Here is an 18,666-nt window from a genome sequence, read left to right as displayed (position 1 = left end):
AGTTACTCATGACAGTTGGCCTTCATTTCTCTGATCCAGACAGAACATGGTAGATTCAGCATGTGAACAGACAGCTGCTTGAGTATGTTTTGTTCAGGCACTTGCTAAGAATAAACAAGGTGGTGACTCAGGGCTCCAAATACTGTTCTTGTGGTTGCATTGAGGTACATCTACCCAAAAATCCTGACTCCTGTCCTTTTGGAAAAGAGTTGGTTTTTATTCTTTGTTTTTTCTTTTCAAGATCAGAAGCTGTACCCAAGTCCAAGAGTTTATCCTTATGTCTGTAATGAACACACCCTGAATTCAAACACCCTAGAAGTTTGAAAGTACTAGGGAGAGGGGGCTGACATCTGGATCTCACTTTGACAGCCTGGGCCCATCGCTGTCTATTGCTTCTATTGGCTATACGGTGCCTATTTAGCAACTTATATCATCCAGGTACTGAAAAATCTTTAGTGGACGCAATGAGACTTTGGTAGAAAGCTGCTATTGCAACACTGCTGTGGTTTGATATCAAGTCTGTTCCTGGGGCAGGGGGATGCAGATAGAGGTAGAGAGAGAGAAAGATACGTAGGATTATTTCTGTTTTGTACCCTAGGGTCCCATTTGTTCACATCAGTATCCATAGCAGAATAAAATCCTTTTTATTGAAACATGTTTTCAGTCGTTGGCAGCCAGCCTGCTCCAATTAGTTCTCCTATCATATTCCTCAAAGCCAGGCTCCAAGGTGAACAAGTGACAACCTGACAATTGGAATGTAAAGCTTCAGGTAAGATTAAGGGGTTTTACAAGCCCACACTGCACGTGTATATTGTTTTCTGTAATATCAGGAAGGAAAAGGAAGAAAGAGACTTTCTAATCTCACTGGAGACAGCACCTCTCTGTCTCACCGTCAATAAATCTTCAGACTTCAGCCATTTCAGTTCTTCGCTATTTCCAACCAGAGAAGGGACAGAGCAGAAGATTTCAGAGCTAGATCCAGATCTCGATTTCAAATAGTCCCAAAGCTCAGGGGTTGAGCAAGTCAGAAAACTTCAACTGAACCATTTTTGTCAGGAAATGCAGGTCTATTGAAATCAAAATGCTGCATGAAGAAACTTTGTCTCAGAGGGAAAAAAAAAGGGGGGGGGGGCAGAGTTCAAACAATGACAAGACATTGCATTGCAACATTTTCAGAATGCAATGTTGATTTTTTTTAAAGTGACTTTAGTTTTAATTTTTTTGTTTTGTGTTATATCTTCCAATATAAAATAAAAAAGTGAAAATCTATATGAAACATTTAAATTTTGGCAAAAAGAAAACAAATGTCAAAATCCTGTGCAAAATAGAATATCTGTCCCCTGCACAGCTCTGTTTGGAGGTATTTGGATCGGGAGGGGGGCGGGGAATTTGATCCATTCTGAAAATGGATTCTGAATACCACTTAATTCCAGGTATGCTTAGATCCAAAGTTCTGGATTACACCAATCTCAGTTTTCAACTTAGTTTTGATATTGGGTAGGGGGAAAGTGTCTGAGTTCATTGTATATGCAAGAAATGGAGACTGGTTTCTCCTTCCACTGGGATAAAGTGAAACTTCAGGTTTCCCTGATGAGAAGGGTATAAAATATGAACTAAAATGCACAAATGAGACTAAGCCATGCTGGAAAATCTCCCTCCTGTCTCACCATGAACCTCTTTTTCAGCAACAACATTAATATGTTAAACAAAGCATATGAACGTGTATTGCAGGGGAAAATGCTACTGCAGCAGCAGATGGACTAGATGACCTAATACTCGTCTACTCGTTGGCCACTTCTGCACAGATGAAACAACTGTCTTTTAGTGTCGTGCAAACTAGCTATGGCTCAACCAGGTTTGACGTTGGCCAGTGTGAACTAAAGATGACAACAAAGCAACACACAATCCAAAGTTTCTCCCAAATTTGGAGAAGTTCCATACATCTACCTATACTGTGGTATTTTAAAAATCCACTCAAGCGTAGCTATGGGGGCGTAAAAGCTCAGATACATCAGTGAAGAGCACAGTTTAAAGGCCTAGAGGAGCAGAGAGAGATGATGTTCACTGTCCTATCCAGCTCCCTCCTCTCTGATGAATGGATAGGTGTCAGTCACTGCAACCTCCTCTCCTCTGGGTTCCTCCAAGTTTTCAAAATCCCAGACAGACTCCAGTTGTGTTTGCAAAGTACTGTGAGGTCCTTTGGTATTATCACTGCTGCTATACACTTTCCTCAGTGCACACGGGTAGCTGCCACTAGCATACCTGGGTGTTGGGAGCAGGGCTACAGAATATATGCCTTGTGGAGATATTGTCTGCATGTGAAAATATACCCCATGTCACATTTATTAGTCTTCTTTATCAGAGCATCTATCATTAATACACACACAAATCCCCAGCTGTAGCTGTCTGTTTAAATGAATATCTGGAGAGTGAGGACTATGAGAAACATTTTTGTATAGGAAAGATTAAAGAAACAACAGAGAATGTATAAAGGCCAGCTGCATGAGTGTTGTCAAGGTACCAAATGTATTGAGGTTCTGAGCACCTCTGCTATATGCCCCCAATTGGCTGCAGGGTATGGTTTTAAAAATAAAACGTTAAAATGTTAAATTAAAAATGATTAAAAATATTTTAATGCTGCCAGTAAAAATCTCAGCTGTGTCTAATTTATACTCAGGGTAGCTGAAGAAGATGGGAAAGATGGCGGTAAACTATCTCCTGATGCATTTGATCCTAGGGCCACAAGGTGCTGAAATAACCCTGGGCATAATTTAGAACAGCTTTAGGGCACCTCTAAATTATGTATGCTGGGTGCATTTTACAGAGTTGGCTTTACCAGCCAAGGCTTGGCCTGAGCACTGTGTGCTTTGACTTCATTTCTTCCCCCAGGAACTACTCTTCCTGCCCTGACACGCCCGTATGATTGAAGTAAGGGGAGAGGGTGGAATAAAACTGGTTTTTCATTCTTTGAATATCCCACACTGGAGGAATTTTCTGCTACCTCTTTTAGGCATCTTTACACCCCTCTTGTGCTGCTGGCATGGTTCAAAGGCAACTTTACACAAGATTGAGGATCTGGCCCTTTATTTTCACAGCAAGAGCCACAGGTTGACTGAGTGAAAATGTGAAGCTTTAATGAATCTTATGCGTTTCTTGCTCATAATCTATTATTTATAAAGGCTGTAAGAGGACATGACTGAAATTTGACTCTGCCCTGAGGAGTTTCCAGACCAACTTGGACACATGCAGTAATTATGGTACCATTGATGGATGGCTCTGTCTAATCTGGTTCTCTCTCTATCACCATCTCATGTAAATGGTCAGACCCCAACCTGAGAACAGACAGAGTTGCATCTTTGGAAAGTTAAGTATGATATAAAGATATAGATATAAAGGATATAGATATAGGATAAAGATATAAAGGATTTGACGGAGGAAATGAAGATCAATTAGGTCATGGAGGCTGGAACAAAGAGGCTGCCTATTCCTGGGTGTGGAGTTCTTGTGGAAGGAATTGCAAAGCCAGGAGTGAGAGTGAATATTAGGCAAAGCATAGGGTGTGAGGCATGTGGCTGGGTGTAGGGAAGGAGCAGAACGGAGAGCCCAGGAGTGGGTGAGGCAGATGTGAAGCGCCTCGAAACTGAGGAGTTCTAAATTATTACATGTTTAAAGAAACATCCCAGTCAGAGGCCTGTCGCTAGAACTCTCAGACTCAGTCACATGGTGCGTAGTGCGTGTTATCACATCCTGTGCTGGCGCTTGTTGAGAAAGTGTTTTTTTGTGAACATTGTTGAGAAAAGTGAAACAAACCTTTTCCTTAAAATATTGCCTCTTTTTTTTCCCTTCAGGTTTTCATTGAAAAAAATAACTGAAATCTGAAAAATATTTAGCTGAAAAGTGAAAATGTTTCCGTGTTTCTCTGAACAGTTTTCACTTTAGTGTTTGTTCACATAATACATTGTGATGGTATTATCGGTAAGTAGGTGAGTCTCTGATATGGTGCTAAAAAGTGTGACATGTATTGTAGATGGCCCGAAGCTCCAGCCAGTTGATATGGAGTGAGGACTCCTGCTCCAACCACAATCCCTGTACTTTAAGTGACCCTAGCTGTGCCCTTCCCAACCCATCATGGAGGCGTCGGTACAACGGACTTGGTTGGCAAGGGCCAGACAAAGGGAACGTCTTGACAAATGTTCTGTGGACACATCCACCACTGCAAGGAGTCTAGGACCAGTGGAGGGAGATGAACCAGGAGCAGTGTCTTGTGAGGGGGTCCCTGAAGAGGGATGGGGGTATGGTGGGGAGGACATGTAGAGAGGACCTGGATGGCATAACCGATCTGATGGTACTTAGGAACCAGCTGTCGATGGTGATCGATCCCCAAGCATTGTGAAATCAGGCCAGCCTGTCCCAAAAGGGGGGAGGTGAGTTGGGAGGAGCAATGACTGGAAAAGTGCTCTGGACCAAGGAGTCAAAATTGGTGCTTTGAAGGCACCAAGGGAGGGTGTGTGGACTGGCTGAACCCTGAACCCGACTGCTTACTCCTGTGGGATGTATCCTTCTTTCTGAGGTAGTTCCCTCAAATCCCTGCATGGGAACAAAATAGCACTTTTCCATGTGCTTAGCCACAGGTGGTACTGAAGCCGGCATGCTCCAGAGAGTCTTAGCCAGTCCAAAGAACGCATTGTTGATAGGGAGGGCTACTTCCCAGGGCAGACGGCTGTACAATGTCCACCAATTTGTGGGTGTTTTCTTGCAAGACCTCTGCTGAGATACTGAAGGAAACATATACATGCTGCAAAAGGTCTTGGTACACCTTAAAATCCTCCGGTACTAAAGGGGAGGATGAGCCAGGCAGCACAGCAGTGTCCAAAGACAAAGATAAGGCCCTTAACTGAACCAAAGCTGGATCCTTTCCAACGCTTACGGACTCGGACAGGGACAATTCTGGAGGGTCTGCAGGGGGAAAAACCACTGGTGCCTGGGCCTGCAGCAGATTGACGGTCACCACCACAGACCTGACTGGTGATCTCATCTTTGAGTGAGATGAAGAGCGGGAACTCTGTGACTGAGGAGCATCCCACAGATTCCACGGAGGGCATTGACATGGATAAGGCATGGGTGGCCGGTAGGCGCCATGCCAGGGACTTCCATCCTGACCACGAGACATGCACCAATCGTGGTATCTGTAATGGGATATCAGTGGCCCTTGATGTTGGTCGGGCAATGGAGAGTGGAAGACTGATAACCCTGACGCACATGCAGATGAGCCACGGGATCCCGGAGATAAGGGAAGAGCGAGACCAGAGGGAGTGAGCAGGCCATCTGATTCATCCATCACCCAGAACGAAGCAGGAAGTAGCACTGCCATTGGAATTGGTACTGTCGGGACTGAGCATGCTGGTGCAGAAGTGGTGTTAGTCCCAAAGTGAACTGCAGTACTGGAATGTCTGGCGGTACCAACATCGAGGATGGGGAAAGATGTCACAGAAGCATTTGTGGCCCAGCTGCAAGGGTGCCAAGGAGGTTCCCGATACCGAGGTCCCCCGTACCAAGCCCAATACCGGCCCTACTTCCACAACGTGCGGAAGGGGAACATTGGGGTGCAGTGCTGACAGACCTGAGGGTTCAGCGGCTTGTTTAATCAGAGGGGCTCTAGTTGATGCAGTCCTGGCAAAGTCCTAGACCAAAGGAGAGGCTGGGATCAAAAGGTGGAGGAGGTCTGTAGCTGCCTGGTACACTGCTGATGTAGAAACAGTTGGTACCAGCATCTCCCCCATCGGTACCAGTCAATGGACCTCTGGAGGCTGGAACTGGAGTCAAGGGTATAGGGTTTCTAGCTTCCCTTCAGTACTGGGGAAGGGTTAGAGGTACCTGTGCCATCCTGTATGCCGGCACTAGCTCTGTGCCAGTCCATGCTTTTCCTGGGGGAGACAGATGGGTCACCTGAGACCTGGAGCCATCTTGATTGGCCTTACAAGATCTTTTCCTTGACACAGTTGATGGAGAACAGACCCTCCATTTCTTCTGGAGAGGCGCCTGTTCCGGAACATGCAGCAGCAGTGTTCTCAGAGCCCAAGGGCAATCTCTGATCTGATGAGGGCTTCCGTACTGAAGCAGGCCGCCTGGTCTGTTGAGTAGGTGCTGCTTGAGTCCTGAGCCACTTGAGTCCATTTCTTAAACAATCTGCAGACCGTGCAATGCTCCTTGGCCTGGGCCTCGCTGAGACACAGCAAGCATCGTGTGTGTGTGGGGGGCGGTGCTGGGGATCACTCCCCCACACAAAGGACAGCGTTTAAATCCCGAAGGAAACAAACGACTCCTACTAACACAACTCCGCCGAGCAGTCAGGGTGCTACTAACTACATACAATAAGAGAAAAAACTAAACTAGTTGAGAGGTTGAGACCACACAGAGCTCTGACTCCAGCCATGGGCAGTAAGAAGGAACTAAGGGAGGGCCAGGGTTGCACTGTCACATATAGCCAGGGGAGGCGTCATGGCCGCGAAGCATGAGTGCTGCCCCTCTATGTGTACTGCTAGGCAAATTTCTCCACCGCTGGGCCAACACACACTTAAGTGGAATGCATGACTGTATCTACTTGAAGAAGAACGCTAGTTTGCTATATTTAAATCCCTAGTGGAAGATAATCATGCACGCAGAACCCCCCCCAGGAACTGCTGCTCAGCGTGCAGTTCTGGTATCACTTGCATCAATGTCAACTAGTAGCAATTCTATTGAAGTAATGGAGTCATGCATCATTGTAAAACTGGCATCGGTGAAGTCAGAATCTGGAGACTATAATAGTGGTTGCTTTAGAAATGGGGATGTGTGCCAGAGAAAATGAATGAAAATAAAGTTGATTATTAATTATTTATATTATAATAGCACTGGAGTCCCCCATCTGAGCTCAGATGTCCATTATGCCAGGCATCAGGCAAACATGTAGAAAGTTCCTACTCTAAATTACTTAGTGTTGTTTAATGTCTTAAAAGCCAGAGGCTAAGCGACCAAAGGGAGCTAGCAAACAGGGGACCGCAAAGAGGGGAGGTTGAGGGGGGAGAAGGAGATTCCCCCGCTGAATGAACAAGGTGCGAGTACTAACTTTGGGGTGAGTGAGTTTGTTTGGCTGTTTGTGTGTTTCTTTCTCTTTCAGGTTATTTCAGTTATTTCAGTTACTGGGTCAGTTGGGATTGTATGTTTGGGGACTATTTGAGCCTTTGTTCCCTGGATCATCCTTGATCAGCCTTATTCAGCCTTGTGATCACCCTACCCCTGTGTGATTAACAAGGGGGTAGGGCTGACTTTTACTAAAAATACCCGTGACAGAATTTCAACCTCAGCTATAACACAGCAGTAAGCGAATGCAGAGGGGATGGAGGGTGGGTCTTGGAATACATCACATCTCTAAGAACCACAGGTAGAAACAGTTTCATCTTCTTTGAGTAGATGCAGCCGTGTATTCCACTTAGGTGACTCACAAGCACTACTCTCCCCCCGACCCCCAGAAGGCAGGCTCAGAGCCTACCTAAACAAGGACTTCAGGATCACGCTACCAAAGTTTGCATCCGCACTGGAAGATGCGGTTATGGTGTAATGGTTTGTGAACATATGTATATGTAGCTTGCTCAGGAAGGACAGGCAGGGAAAAAAGGGAGGAGGTGTTGCCTTATATATATTAAAAATGTATACACTTGAACTGAGGTTGAGATGGAAATAGGACTTGTTGAAAGACTCTGGGTAAGGATAAAAGGGGTAAAAACAAGAGTGATGCTATGGTAGGGGTGTACCAGAGACCACCTAACCAGGAAGAAGAGGTGGATGAGGCTTTTTTTAAACAACTAACCAAATCATCCAAAGCCCAGGACTTGGTGGTGATGAGGGACTTCAACTACTCAGACATCTGTTGGGAAAATAACACAGCAGGGCACAGATTATCCAACAAGTTCTTGGAATGTATTGGAGGCAATTTTTTATTTCAGAAGGTGGAGAACGCTACTAGGGGAGAGGCTGTTCTAGGTTTGATTTAGACAAATAGGGAGGAACTGGCTGAGAATTTGAAAGTGGAAGGCAGCTTGGGTGAAAGTGGTCATGAAATGATAGAGTTCATGATTCTAAAGAATGGTAGGAGGGAGAACAGCAAAATAAAGACAATGGATTTCAAGAAGGCAGACTTCAGCAACCTCAGGGAGTTGGTAGGTAAGATACCATAGGAAGCAAGTCTCAGGGGAAAAACAATTGAAGACAGTTGGCGGTTTTTCAAAGAGACATTATTAGGGGAAAAGGGCAAACTATCCCACTGCATAGGAAAGATAGGAAGTATGGCAAGAGACCACCTGGGCTTAACCAGAAGATCTTCAATGATCTAAAAATAATAAAAAAAAAGTCCTGCAAAAATGGAAACTAGGTCAAATTACAAAGGATTAATATAAACAAATAACACAAGTATGTAGAGACAAAATTAGAAAGGCCAAAGCACAAAACGAGATCAAACTAGCCAGAGACATAAAGGGTAACAAGAAAACATTGTACAAATACGTTAAAAACAAGAGGAAGACCAAGGACAGGGTAGGCCCATTACTCAATGATGGGGGGAAATATTAACAGAAAATGTGGAAATGGCAGAGGTGCTTAATGATTTCTTTGTTTCAGTTTTCACCAAGGTGATTGGATGCCTAACATAGTGAATGTCAGTGAAAATGAGGTAGGATCAGAGGCTAAAATAGGAAAAGAACAAGTTAAAAATTACTTAGACAAGTTAAAAGAAAAGGAGTACTTGTGGCACCTTAGAGACTACAGCTCACGAAAGCTTATGCTCAAATAAATTGGTTAGTCTCTAAGGTGCCACAAGTACTCCTTTTCTTTTTGTGAATACAGTCTAACACGGCTGTTACTCTGAAATTAGACAAGTTAGATATCTTCAAGTCACGAGAGCCTGATGAAATGCATCCTCAGGGAGCTGACTGAGGAGATATCTGAGCCATTAGCGATTATCTCTGAAAAGTCATGGAAGATGGGAGAGATTCCAGACTACTGGAAAATGACATGTATATTGCCCATCTATAAAAAGGGAAATAAGCACAATCAGGGGATCACAGACCAGTCAGCTTAACTTCTGTACCCGGAAAGAAAATGGAGCGAATAATTAAGCAATCAATTTGCAAACATCTAGAACAGTGGTTCTCAAGCTGTGGGTTGGGACCCCAAAGTGGGTCTCGACCCCATTTTCTCCAGTTCCCATTCACGAGTGGAGAAATGGTCTGAAGATAAATGGGATGAAATTCAATAAGGACAAATGCAAAGTACTTCAATTTAGGAAGGAACAATCAGTTGCACACATACAAAATGGGAAATGATTGCCTAGGAAGGAGCACTGCGGAAAGGGATTTGGGGGTCATAGTGGACCATAGGCTAAATATGAGTCAACACTGACACTGTTGCAAAACAAGCAAACATCATTCTGGGATGTATTAGTAGGAGTGTTGTAAGACATGAGAAGTAATTCTTCCATTCTACTCTGCACTGATTAGGCCTCAACTGGAGTATTGTGTCCAGTTCTGGTGCCACATTTCCGGAGAGATGTGGACAAACTGGAGAAAGTCCAGAGAAGAGCAACAAGGTCTAGAAAACATCACCTATGAGGGAAGATTGAAAAAAATGGGTTTGTTTATTCTAGAAAAGAGAAGACTAAGAGGGGACATGATAACAGTTGTCAAGTACATAAAAGGTTGTTACAAGGAGGGAGAAAAATTGTTCTTCTTAACCTCTGAGGATAGGACAAGAAGCAATGGGCTTAAATTGCAGCAAGGGAGGTTTAGGTTGGACATTAGGAAAAACTTCCTAACTGTCAAGGTGGTTAAGCACTGGAATAAATTGCCTAGGGAGGTTGTGGAATCTCCATCATTAGAAATTTTTAAGAGTAGGTTAGACAAACACCTGTCAGGGATGGTTTAGATAATATTTAGCCCTGCCATGTGTGCAGGGGACTGGACTACATGACGTCTTGAGGTCCCTTCCAGTTCTATGATTCTATGATAATGATATATGGAGCAGGTGAATGAAAAACAAAAAATACGTGGGAGTATAGAAGGATGAGATAATACATGCATGCTTTTGCACAGACCAGCTATGTGCACAATGTAGCTGTCATAATCAGAGATTAGCCTAGTCCACAAAATTTGGTGGTGATCTCCTGCAGTGTTCAGCATGAGGGTTGGATCTAAGACCTGGCACCTAATTAAAATGATCAAGTAATGCCTCAACTCTTGCAAATCAGCTCTCTCCACAGCTCCTTATGAGTTACAGAGAGGACACCACATCACTTTCTTTCTGATTGAAAAAGATAAATTAGTTACTGCCCCAGATAACATTATTATAAATGTCTTTCGGATCCTGACCTGCAGTTGTTGAAGGTGTTAAATAAAATAAATGAACAATGTTTTGCTTTCATTTGATTGAAAGATACCAAGATTTTAGAATCTTTAAAAGTATTCATGCTGATAGCTTCTAAGTTATAAATAGCAAAGCTGAATACATTTGGCTAAAGGTTACATTCCACTGGGTACTTGTAAGAGAAAGGATCAACGGAGAATGTTAAACTCATAAAATGTATGGTAGCCCATTGGACAGATGTATTGGTGGATGAGAAGCACAGACTGTATAACATGTAATTGTCAACTAATCTCTCAAAGATTTACTTCTCCAGAAGTCTCTGTCCTGAAAGCAACATATATTTAGATGGCTTTTAAACATATTCTTGGAAGTTTAAGTCTGCCTCGTCATTATTTACTGGAATCTATGTTTTTATTAAAGAGATTATGAGTAACCCAAACTCGCCTTTATATTTTGTGTTTATTTTGATTTAGTATAAAATCTAAAATATTTATTCTTTGCTTCTTTATATGGACCAGGATGAATTTAGGGCCCAAACTCTCATGATTCCTAACAACGCCCTGTGACATCAGTACATATTATTATCCCCATTTTATAGATGGAGAAATTGGAACAGACAGGCAGTGACTTTCCCATGTCATAGAAAGTCATTGGAGTGGCTGAGCTGGCATTAGAATTAAGATTTCTCACTCCCAGGGGCTTGCACTAACTGTTAGAATGTGCTACCATTTCATCTCATTATTTCACATTTCCTGATCTTAATGCAAAAGAGGCAGAGTGGAAGAGGTGCTGATTGACAGACTGCAGCTGCTGAGAATGTCTGTGGAAGTGAGAACGAAGCACAAGTGAGATAAAGTAGAGCTAGAAAAGGCTGTGACTTAAAAACAAAAAGTTAAATCTTACACACAACGCTGGCTAATACTTTGGAACCAGCGGTGCCTGGCCAGAACTGTAACAATAAGCTGCTTGACTTGTGTGTGTCAAACTAGAAACTGGGCTTCCGTATTCCGAACACCTTGTGAGCAGACATGCCAAACCTGCGAAAAAAACACAGAAATTGGGCTTGTTTTTGGCTTAAATGGCTTGTGAGTTGCTTGTTGGCTAGTTTTTGGCTTGTGGCTTGTTTCAGTTGTAGCTTGTTGCTTCTGTTTTTTGATTGGCTATCGGCAAGCAGGGGCAAGGTGGGGGCAAGCATGGGCAAGGGGGGAGAGAGTCAGAGGTGCATAGCAGGCCCACCACAGTCCCAGACTGCAAGCCGGGGGGATCTAGTCACATAGAGTGTTGGGGTTCTTGGGGATTGGCTTGTTTTGGCCTTGTTTTGAAATGGGATTAGCTTTGGCTTATTGTGAAAGTCGGGTGCTTATTTACTGCGTGAAAGTTGGCAATTGTGCTTGTAATCTCAGGAAGACCATGTAAAGAGGGGAAGGGAGAGGGTACAAGAGTGTCATTTTACAGTGCATAAAGCATAGATCAAGATTTTGGTGGCCTGCCCATTTAAGCACTGGTGCATGCAAATGATGGGCACTCAGTTATTAAGGTGGAATGAACAGCTGAGCTAACCATTGTCCCAAACATTCATTTACAGCAACCTGTGACTGTCTGGCCCAGCAGAGGATGGGGGCATCTTCAGGGCAGCCTGTTTATTTCCTGGGGGAAGGAAGTGCTTCATTTTTCTCTGCACAGAGAGTTTGGGCTTGTCCACACCAGGAAATCATATCATGCTAGAAGACACCCTGAGCAGTCATGGTAAGTGACATAATATTAAACACAGTGTAGATGGGGCCTGTTACGGTTCACCAGTCATCAGCTGACATGCTATTAAACAGTCCCAGCATACCTTGACTGCTAAAGTGTATTTAACATCATGTTATTTACCCTGACTCTTCAGGGCTATGTTCTAAGATGTTATTTTATAGTGAAGTCAAATTCTTTGTAAGATTGGTCCAAAATGGTCATTTTTTTCATGGAAATCTTTTGTTGATTTCATACATTCACAGATTTTCAGGCCAGAAGGGACCATTGGGATCACAGAATCATAGGACTGGAAGGGACCTCAAGAGGTCATCTTGTCGAGTCCCCTGCATGCATGGCAGGACTAAATATTATCTAGACCATCCCTGACAGGTGTTTATCCAACCTGCTCTTAAAAATCTCCAGTGATGGAGATTCCACAACCTCCCTAAAGAATTTATTCCAGTGCTTAACCATCCTGACAATTAGGAATTTTTTCCTAATGTTCAACCTAAACCACCCTTACTGCAAGCCCATTGCTTTTTGTCCTATCCTCAGCAGTTAAGAGGAATAATTTTTCTCCCTCCTCCTTGAAACAATCGTTTATGTACTTGAAAACTGTTATCATGTCCCCTCTCAATCTTCTCTGATCATCTAGTCTGACCTCCTGCATTTCACTGGCCAAAGAACCTTTCCCACTAATTTTTGCATCAAGCCTATGACTTCCGTTTGAGCTATCACATATCTTTTAGAAATACACCCAGTCCTGATCTAAAGACTTTAAGTGATGGAGAATGTATCATATCCTTAGGTAAATTGTTCCAGTAAATAATTACCCTCACTGTAATCTACAGTTAATTTCTAGGCTGAATTTGTCTAATTTCATCTTCCCACTATTGGATTTTGTTGCCTTTCTCTCCGCTAGATTAAAGCGTCCTCTGCTATCAGAAATCTCCTCCCCATTTTTCATTATTTGGGGGGGGGGGGGGGGGGCTTTTTCAATGAAAAGCTGAAACCATAAACCAAAAATGTGTCACTATTCAAGTGGCATAATGGGAAACAAGAAAAAGGAGGAGGGAAGGGAAAAGGGGAGAGGAAAGGGGGTGGGGGGCATAAAACCTGTTTTTTACGAACCTTTTACTGTTTGTTTTTTTTTAAGTGCTGAGCAACTGTACACTGAAAATCAAACCCCTCTAAAATGCTGCAGGACTAGAAATGAAATGTTTTCATTGAAAATGACAGTTTTGCAATGAAAAAGATTCATTCCTAGTCCTGCAGCATTTTAGAGGCCTGATTGAGGATTGCTGGATAGAACTAATTTCAGTTCTCCTTGCCCAGATTAGTAGATATATTGGCCTAAATTTTCAAAAGTAACCAGTGCTCATGTGTGCTTCCATTTTTGGGACTTCAGACTGCTTTTAGGGGGGTTTGATTTTCAGTGTACGGTTGCTCAGCACTTACCGAGAACGAGGCTCAGATTAGCAATCTAAAAATGGAGGCACCCAAAATCGCTAGTTCCTTGTCAAAATGCAGGCCCTTATCAAATTCTATTTTTAAATGCCAGCCTGTCCATTAATGAAATCACACCGGTAAGACACCACAGCAAATAAGCCTAACTGCCACCTCTGAAGAGAAATCTTTATTAAAGGAGGAGTCACCTTGTACAGAACATCTGCCTGACAGTCTGGCTTTGCTAACACAGGGTATATGCTTGCCAGACTGAGACCTTTGCTGGGACATCTATTTACACACTGAGAGGCAACATTTCCTAAGATGCTTTGGCAACATTTTCCTGCAGAAGCGTTTGAAGGGGTGACATCACATGCTTGGCAGTGGGTCAAATAGAAATAAACAAAGTCAAAAGAAAATCAGAAGATTTGGGGGGTTTTAAAAATAAAATGTCCTTTAAAGAGTTCAGGGCCAACATTTTCAGGCATAAAATAGACACAGCTTCACTGAAGTGAACGCACTTGCATATGTCGCTTGACGTATAACACAACTCCATGTTATTGAACACCAGTTCACAGAAGTTCACTGATAAATGAAACTGAGTTATATCCCCAGATGTTTTACTCAAGTCTGCACTGAACACCATACAGCACATTTATTTGTGTGTGTGTGTATAAGAAATATACACAATGGATATATTGTGCCTACCAACATCTGTCTAGGTACATGAAGAAAGATGTAAAGATCACACTCAATACGTCAATAATCTAGAGTTAAGAGACTGAAAATATTATACTAAATGGACCTCCTATACATCTACTAAAGCCCTTCCCCCTCAACACACTTTTAAAGTATGTAAATAATCCCATTCTTATTCAACAAAGCACTTAAACACATGCTTAACATTAAACACATGCTTAAGGCCCACTGCACTTGGCACTTGTAAAGAAACCTATTTTATGAAGATTTTAGATGTCTGCTTGTGACGTATTCAGCCTTTGCAACTCCTTGCTGGGGGCCCTATGGTCTTCCTACACCTGCCCCAAGAAGCAGCAAGCTGAGAGGGAAAAAAGCAGAAAAGATGGGTCCTCCAAGCTTCCCTAGAGAGGACTTTCTCTGGCGCAGACATTTTGAAAACCACAGAGGTCTGGCACTCCAAGGGCTAGAAGGGCTAGCAATAGACAATCAGGGCCCTGCTGGCCCAGATAAAAGGAGCTGCCTGGCCTTAGTAAGTCAGATCCTGGCTGGGACTGGAGAGTAAGGTAGGGTGCTAATCTCTGGCCAACGGACCTTGTGGGATAGCCAGAGTTTGTTTTCTGAGTGCATGTTGCATAGCTGAGTATGCAAGGAGGGCTGGTCAGGTGGTGGCCCAGAGAAGCAGCAGCAATGGACTGAAATTGAATAGTATGTGGCTACTGTGTCTAGTGTCCTTGGGTTGGAACCTGGGGTGGTGGGGGGACAGACCTGGGTTCCCCTATTGGCCACAGGTAAGTGGCATAAAGCTAAAGATGGGGATGGAGCTTATTTGGGAGTCTGAACAAAGGGCTGGTTTTAAATGGGCCAGGGCTGGGGCTGAAGACCCCAGGGAGGGCAAACAGTCTGCTTGTTTGTTGGACTCTTTAATACCCCAGAAGGGATTCATTAGGACTTTGTGACTTGGCTGGAGGACCAAGCTACTGAAGACTCAACAAGGTCAGCTGGCAGCCTGCAAGGAGCACCAGGAGCAAGAAAAGGATGGTGATACTACACCCTACTGCTTGGAGGTGCTCCAGAGGTGAGTGCCCTGTTGCACTGCTATTCTGTAGTGTCCACTCTGTTTGTGAGGTTGTACGTCACCTGCATTGGTGATACTGTGTCAGAAAATAGGGGTTGTAATTCAGTATAAATGGTGTTGGGGGTTTTAGAGGGGGCTGCCCATCCCCACATTGCATAGATGCTGTCTTCCACAAGGAGCCAAAGTTAAAATGCTGTAAAGTTTACAGTGTTTGTTCTCTCAAAGGGGTGTGTTGGGACTTCTCCCTTTGGTGGGGTTCCATTCTGCAAATGGACGTGCATGTGCTTGTGGTTGAATCTATAGCCCCCTCTCTACTCAGGCTGTCAAGGTTAGGACCACGATTCAACACCTTGCATAGGAAGCTGCTATGGAGTTGATGTAGGGTACGTTGTTACCGTTCTGGGTATAGCTTCATCTCTCTGCTCACCAGCACAGGACACTTCTCTGAAACAAAGCCCAGCTGAGATTCAAACACAATGAAAATGAGGTAAGAACAACAGAGAAAGTGAATAGGCACAGCCATTACTGTTAGGGGCCTCATCTTTGGAACAGAGACTGTACATCACCTAGAGTGAAGGCACCCCGCTCTCCTGAGCACTGCTGAAATACTTAATAGCCAGAGTTCATTTTAAGAGGTATATTTCTGATACCTCCAAGACAGCTACTATTGTAATGTGATTCTGTGGCAGAAAAAAACCAGGCATCTCACTTGTCACTTATTCCACACAGCAGGCCTGCATGAACTTCAGTCATCACCAACACCAGACTCTTAGAACACACCGGCTTCTAAAACATTTGAACTTCTATTGTTGGGGCAAGAGGTTCACAGTTCTCTGCATGCTGATGAGTGTGACACCCAGGAAGACACTGACTATGAAGTTACGCAGACATGTATGTATCACATTGAGTTCACTTGTCACTGTAAAACTGTCCAAGAAAACTCATAATCCAACACAAAGAACTGCGTCAAGGACACACTGTCTCTTACTCCTTATCCTATGATGAATGAGCTAGGGGATCAAGAATGGATGGGACTGGTGGCATGAAATAAGCATGTGGGGTAATGCCTGGAAGTCAGTGGGACTCAGGATCCTAAGTTACTTGAGTGCTTTTGAAAATTTTACCCATGCTCATTTCAGTACTGTCAGTGTCCATAGAAGTGCAGCCAAAACAATTGCACTGGTTGAGAAGGACAGAGAATATCACAGTGGATTTTTACTTTTAAAAGTATTGCTTCTTTATATTTTGTGTAGCTTTGCCTAGAAGATGAAATTCACCCAGAAGGGATAACATAAAGAGTTTGTACCACTCCGAGCCAATACAAACACCATTTTAAAAGGTCTTAAGAGCGCCTGATGCTGGCACTCTTCCTGGGGTAAATTTTACACAGAATGAATAGCAGTCTACCTTAAAAATTATGGAACAGAAGTGGCTCTCTTACCATTCTTTCACTATAGAACCCATACAGAAGAGGTATGTTGCTGACCTGCACTGGATTTGTTCTTTTATTTACTTAAGTGTCTATGCAAGTAATATGCAATGCTTCTGATTCAAGTTTTGTGAGTTTTTTTATTTTTTATTAAAAAGAATTAGTATCAGTATTTCAGTTTGTCTGTGTGTTATTGGACCAGCAGATTATTCCTCTTTCTAAAATCTAACCAACAAAAAAATTAAATTAAACACATGTGCACCAGAGAGGTCAGGCTATACATTAGTTATTGATTTGTGTTACCGTAGTGCCTTGGAACTCTAATCATGGAATAGGACCCCACTGTGCTAGGCATTGTACAAACACAGAACTAAAAGACATTTTCCCCACCCCCAAACTGCTTATACTCTAAGTACAGTATATGTGCCACCATTGGGGAGATTTATTCTCAGAGTGCGATAAGTGTAGACCACGCTTTACAAATGTGGGAGGATCCAAGTTATTTGGGTTCCACCACTGGAACTTAAACACGCTCTAGGCTGTCATTGTCAATCCATATGCAAGCCAGACAACATAAAATTCCCTTTAACATAAAATTGCATTCTATTAATGAAAATCTCCATGACAGTTACTTTCTTTTCTCCTCCATCTTTTAAGTTTAGATATGAGAGGTAAACAAAAAATGAATGGCACAGGGAATGACTTAGAGCGTTCCTATTTACTATCTCATAATTAAAGAGTAAGGGCATATTTTGTGCAAGTGAGAGGCACCAGTGAATTAAAATCTGACAAAAGGAAATACCTTTTTACCTACCACAATTAATCTGTGGAACTCATTTCAACAATATATCATTGAGGCCAAAAGGTTACCACTAGTCAGCAAAGGATTAGACGTTTCATATAAGAAATGGTATCCTATTTAAAGGGATGGAAATTCTCATAACTGAGGGCAGAAGCCAACCACTAACTCTGAGTAAATTATTCCTTAATTGTCTTCTACATTGTGTCTTGCATCTGTCACTACAGCACTTACTCCTAGCCAAGGTCAGAGACAGGATACTAGATTAGATAGACCAATGGGTCTCATCCAGTATGGCAGTTTCTGTGTGACTTATCTGGATCCTCCCTGTGATCTTGTGTCAGTGGAGATAAATAGTGATGAAGCTGTCAGCAGCCAATTTGTTTTGGCTAATTAGTTAATTTAACCTGTTAATCATAAAGTACTAAGGGATGAATATATGTCACTTACATGCATGTATTTGAGTGGGGAGGGTTTAGATCAAGTATTTTGATTTTAATTTAGGATTAATAGTTATGGAGTTGAGATATACCTTTGAAAGTAACTATAAGGTATGGCTCTGTCATGCCATCCGTCTCTGTGGTAGTAGCATAGATATATCAAGGCATGTTCAATGCCTGGCCTGTAAAAGCAGCACTATGGTTGGTAGTATGATCAACCCACACCCTTTTCACCTATCTAACCTCCTACATATTAGATCCTATGGAGGAGATTTATCAGGTAGTGCTATGGTACCAAAGTCTAAAGATAAGTTGCACTATAGGTTCAATTCCCACCAAGGGCAGAATTTCTTTTATTAAATTCTATTTTGCACCCTTCCATCTCCCTCCAGCAATAAACAGTTGGGGGTGTCAGTGGCTGGAAGCCACAAGACACAGCTGGCATACTTTTCCCCTGTAAATCCTAAAGACAGAGGACCTAGAAGGATGGAACTCTTTAAACATAAGAATGGCCATACTTGGCCAGACCAATGGTCTGTCTAGGCCAGTATCCTGTCTCTGACAGAAGCCAGTGCCAACTGCTTCTGGCAGTTGGAAGTTTAGAGACTCTCGGAGCATGGGGTTGTGTCCCTGACCATCTTGGCTAATAGCC

The 18,666-nt window shown here is 43.0% G+C and overlaps 1 long non-coding RNA gene across 1 annotated transcript in view; it reads left to right on the top strand.

The window, feature by feature from the left end:
• The window catches only part of LOC142071502 (uncharacterized), a 73,261-nt gene extending 56,314 nt beyond the window's left edge, over positions 1-16,947 (top strand). The window contains exons 2-4 of the long non-coding RNA XR_012667547.1: positions 11,978-12,138; positions 15,204-15,346; positions 16,076-16,947. This is a non-coding gene — a long non-coding RNA (uncharacterized LOC142071502). The remainder of the gene's footprint in view (positions 1-11,977; positions 12,139-15,203; positions 15,347-16,075) is intronic.
• The last annotated feature ends 1,719 nt before the right edge of the window (positions 16,948-18,666 follow it).

Source organism: Caretta caretta, chromosome 3, assembly GCF_965140235.1.
Source record: "Caretta caretta isolate rCarCar2 chromosome 3, rCarCar1.hap1, whole genome shotgun sequence".
Taxonomy (NCBI): domain Eukaryota; kingdom Metazoa; phylum Chordata; order Testudines; family Cheloniidae; genus Caretta; species Caretta caretta.
Note: the sequence above shows the minus strand (reverse complement) of the source record. Positions and strands in the feature narration are given on the sequence as shown.